The sequence below is a fragment of the Bactrocera latifrons genome, unplaced genomic scaffold (assembly GCF_001853355.1).
Source record: "Bactrocera latifrons isolate USDA-ARS-PBARC rearing strain unplaced genomic scaffold, ASM185335v1 scaffold_37, whole genome shotgun sequence".
Lineage (NCBI taxonomy): Eukaryota > Metazoa > Arthropoda > Insecta > Diptera > Tephritidae > Bactrocera > Bactrocera latifrons.
In genome coordinates, this window is record NW_017537012.1 from 292,477 (window position 1) to 297,391 (window position 4,915).

The 4,915-nt window shown below is 40.7% G+C and overlaps 1 long non-coding RNA gene across 2 annotated transcripts in view; it reads right to left on the bottom strand.

The window, feature by feature from the left end:
* The window catches only part of LOC108971962, a 9,304-nt gene extending 6,424 nt beyond the window's left edge, over positions 1-2,880 (bottom strand). Inside the window, exon 1 of one of the 2 annotated variants that reach the window (XR_001993591.1) lies at positions 2,864-2,880. This is a non-coding gene — a long non-coding RNA (uncharacterized LOC108971962). Of the gene's footprint in view, positions 1-335; positions 667-2,863 lie in introns of those variants that run through there. The other variant, XR_001993590.1, reaches the window with a different exon arrangement.
* Positions 2,881-4,915: the final 2,035 nt, after the last annotated feature.

The following is a 4,915-nucleotide window of genomic DNA, read 5'->3' on the forward strand; positions in this document are numbered from 1 at the left end:
TTATATTAGTTAAATTTAATTATTTAATGTCAACTTGGATATTATAACTGTTTAATTTTTTTTATGTTGTTATCGTGTTTTAATTGTTTTTCATTTAAGGCACACTAATTAGTTCATTTTTCATTTTTCATATTTCGTTTTTGTTGACTTCAAATACTGATTCGCACTTGTTTAGTTAATCAACTAGTATTCTGCATTTTGCGTTTTTAATTTCTTATCACTTCCACACTTTCGTTTGCGTATTTCGGTTTTGCCGATTTTGTATTGTATGTGTTTTGTTTTTGCTTTTGATTTTCCCTCGACAAAAACACAAACTCAAAATTTTSTAAGTTCACCGAAAATTGTCTCGCATTCTTCTCCAGACCAAACCAAAAGTCAGTACAAAAGTCGAGATACTGCCTGCCGGTAAACGCAAGCAACGCAAAGAAACGCGCCAAGGAACAGTCGTGTCGATTGCAACAACAAACACAACACCGTCGTTGTCGTCGTCRTGAAAAAATCGGATTTTTTTGTGATTTTTTGGCAAAGTGAAATAAAACGAGTGAAATGAAATTTTGCCAGTAAGAAGAAAGAAAAAAATTGTCTTGTGTATGCTTTTTGTAGTGTATCTTTTCTTGAGAGATGGAAAATATAAAAATATTTGCGCGAAGAAGCGCGCCCAACGAAACGCACCGAAAACGGCCAAAAAGATGAATATGTGCAAAAATCTTTTGCATACACTCAAGAACCCGCAACGACTACGGCCACAACGTCGRCGAACAGCGAACGGTTCGCCGGCAGACAGAAATTGGACGCTCGATGGCAGCAGTCATGCGGTTGGCGCAAACGCAGCACGAAGGCATACACTTATAAGTGGCGGCGGCCCGTACAACATACAAAACAACGAAGACGGGCGCTGGTTGGGGCACAAAAAAGCTCCAAAGAAAAAACRACGAAAAAAGAAGAAAACCTAGCAGCAAAAAGTATTCGTACGACGTACGGCAATAGTGCGGCAAGTCAGGCAAGCGAGAAGGCAGCAAAAAACCTRCGAGCAACAAAAAGACGCAGTCGATGCTGATGATGATGACGACGATGACGATGACGATGACGACGACTACGACAGCAACGATGGTGCTGGTGCTGGTGCTGTTGACGACCACAACGACGACGACGCGCAACGGCACAGCAGCAACGAACAGGCGATGCCAACGAAACCAACACGAGCAAGCGCAAAATACATGGACGCAACAACAACAGACATTACAGGCATTGAAAAAGCATGAAGTTAACAACGTTGGTAGGTACAATGAGGCTTCAGCCATGGCAGCGGCGTTGGTGCGGCAAAGCAATATTGTGCAATATTGYGGTGCGGCTGTGGAAGCGGTGGGGGCAAAGGTAGCGACAGCGCCCGAAATTTTTTATTTTGTAGCACTGCGTTCGCTCAGCCAGTGTGAGTGGCGAGAGAGTGGCGCGCRCGCTTATTTGTGTGCGTTTGTATGTGAAGTGGGATCGAGTTTGTGTATGCAAAAGAAATTTGTGGATACAAGCGAATAAGAGTCAGTGGCAGTTGGGTATGTTGGAGCTACCAAAAGATATACAGATATGYGAAGTTGTTGGCGTAGTTACATATAGAGTTCCGTTTTTGGGGATAACCAACTGATGTTTGTTTTATTATACAATTGCTAAGGGAAAGGTGCACTGAAAGGTGAAGCGCTGGGATTTTTTATGYACTAATATATATATCTATTTWTATATAYATATAGCAAAATTTATACATATAATAAAATATACAAGTACAACGTTTGAACTGCATGTGTGCGCGCGTTGCACAGCTTTGGAGGTGGCGGTTTATTTGGGTGGCGCTCGCAAGCAAGTAGTTTGAGGTCGAGTAGTAGTCATATTTATGCAGGTAGGAATATGGAAATTTCRTGTGCGCTGGATGAATGGTGAACASCGCGCCACCGACGCATATGCCGCTTCACTAAAACGGCAAAGAAAACAAATGATGCGCGGTTCTTTAACGCGCTTACAAAATTATGCTTCCTAGAAATTGGCTTTCATTTATACGACAAGAAGTAGTTCGGTAGTTGCAGCACTCATWKTAGAAGAGTTTGTGTGCATACTGTTGAAGACTTTRTGTATTCCCGCCAAAGGGTAATATGAATTTTGCCTAGGAAAACAAAAACAGCTAAGCAATATGCCGCGCGGCGTCGTGCATCTCCTAACAAAACAACAGCGCTTTAGGTATTTTCAATTGAAGCGCCAACAACMCTTTTCATATCTCCAATTGCAGCGCCAACCAACTGTCAAACGAAATAGGCGGTAAGACACATTACAATTTCTTCAACTATTTTTTTGCATTGCGTCTTCGCCGAAACACCAACCAGCGCGCGCTGGCCACATGCACTGCCGCTTGACCGCAACAGCATAAGAAGGCGTTTCAGATAAAAAAAAATATATATATATGTATATTTTGGTGCCTATGCAAAAAACCGCCTTCCGTAGTGTCGGCGCTAACTTTGTTATGCCTTATGTACGGTCATTGGTGTAGGCAGCGGCGGTGGCGACAGCAACTACAAWTCGGCAATACCGCGATTCTGCGCGCCCTCCAACGCCAATAGCAAAAACACCGCGCTCACACACACCGCAAATGTCAACGAAACACGGTGCAAAAGAAAAACAAATCACACTGTATGCGCGAAAACGCGAACGCGTCAAAGAATTCCCTAAAAAAATAAGCAACAGATCACATATATAYAAAACAGCGAGCACAAACGCAAAAACTGGCTAAATGCAAAGCTATAACAAAAAAAAATATCAAAAAATAAAAATATATAAAAACACAGTGGCCAGTAAACTATGACGAGAACCGTGTGAGCCCTACCGAACGGATTAAATGTGAACGACGTACTGAAGCTGAACGAGCGCGGCAAAAATCGAAAAACACAGGCAGGCGAGCAGGCCATGGCTAAGCGAAAAAAATCAAATAAATTGTATGTATACATAAATATGTATAAAATACAAATACAACAAGAGTAGCTATTTGCGAGCGCTGCTGTTGAGTGTGGACACATTAGGGAACGCAGCGGTGCGACGCGGCGGGCGCATACAGCGCATGATGGGTCGCGCTGGCGAGCAATCGTCAAAGAGCAAAACGAGCAATCTTTAAGCTTTGTCCAATTCGCGGCAACGCAGCGCTGAGTAAAAAAGCCGCACACTCATGCAAAGCAAAAGTGGGACTGCTCCCGAACTCTCCCGGTTGCGCTGCACCACACACACACACACACACCGTTGGAGCGCATTGTCGTTTGCATGCTTGCGTTCCATTGAAAAAATATGCTCCCATGCACACTCTCGCACTTGCAACTGCTGCCCAGCGCATATGCATGCAACACTCACTGCAAGCGCCACTGCACCTACACCAAMGCGTGCAATGCGCACGCATACAAGCAGCAATTGATTATGTGTGGGTAAAAAAGATACATAAAAAGCCGAGTCAACAAATACACAAACATTGTGAGCAGAAAAAAGTTAATGCTCTCGCCCAGAAAAATGAAAAAGTTGCAAATGCGCTTTAGTATGGGTATGCGCTCGCTTTCCCCGTGCGCTGACTGTCGCTCATTTACATTGCGCGCGCGCGTTTCTCATATAGGCTCCCCAAATAGCTTTTATTGCTCTCGCCTGCTTATCTGCTCCACCAACGCCATATTATTTGCTGTTGCTCATTGCAAGCGCCCACAAAAAAAAAAAAATGTATTGACTGCTGCAAATTCGCTGCAGTGAGCGCACTTACAATAGTGTATGCACTCATTTCGTTAATTTCTCTCCTATTCGTGCCCTTAAGTATTATATTTTTTCGGCTTTCTTTGCGAAAAATTTGACTTCACCGTTGTACAGTGGTCGTGTTTTAGTTCATTTGTACTGAAAAATAGGCAATAGTAAGGATTTGCTACAATTTTAACTAAAGGCTGTATTTATTGAAAAGGATAGTCGCCTTAGTTATAGTTATTYATACATATTTTATTACAACAGAAAGTGGAGATTCCGACGAACCAAAAACTTATTGGCACCCGACCAATCTTTAAACGCRTTTTTCYCAAARTGGTGTTTTCAAAGTCGGTTACTCGAAAACAGCTAAACCGATTAGTCTCAAATTTTGAAACGAGCTTCTAAAATATATCTCTTTAGTAATTAAACGAAGATTTTTTYTCGGAAGTTYTGGTCAAAAATCGATTTTTTTAGAAAACGCCCATTTCGTAAGAAACATTTAATTTGCTATTCCTTCGATTAGTTATTATATTTAACAGTACTTTAACTTAAGTACTTAAATTTTTTTTTGGTTTTTTTAATTTCAGAGGATCYAGTTCAGAGGTATAATGGTCACTGCGAATCGTATTTTTTGARAGCAGCTCTCGGAGATCAGCTGTAGTCCCTCTCCAAATAAATATTTTTTTCTAATAATAAGGCTTAAATACATTCAAAATATGCCATAATATATGTACAAATTTTTGGGTCAATAAATTTAGAAGTTTTCTCAAAATAAAATGCTAGAAAAAACGCTTTTTCGACTTTCTAACTGTATATAACAGAAGAGAAAGAAAGAAAATRCAGTGAGTTTAGAACATTCGAAGCTAAGTTTGCATCTAATATCGTCGAAAACAAAGTTGTAAAAAACAAGCACAGAGCCATAGCTATTTCAATTTTTCACATAAAATTTGGATTTAGATGGTTTTATTCTTCTGTTTCAATAGGTCTGAAATTCTYAATTACATATTTTTAGCGCTTTTCACCATTTTCAAAGCCTTCTACAATAGTCTATTAGGATTGTTAGAGAGATTGTTTAAATTTTCTTTAGATTTGTCGTTATGCTGCACACTGTAGCTCTTGTAGCGACCCCAGTTTAGCACATAGAAAATTTGGCGGGAGCTACACACAA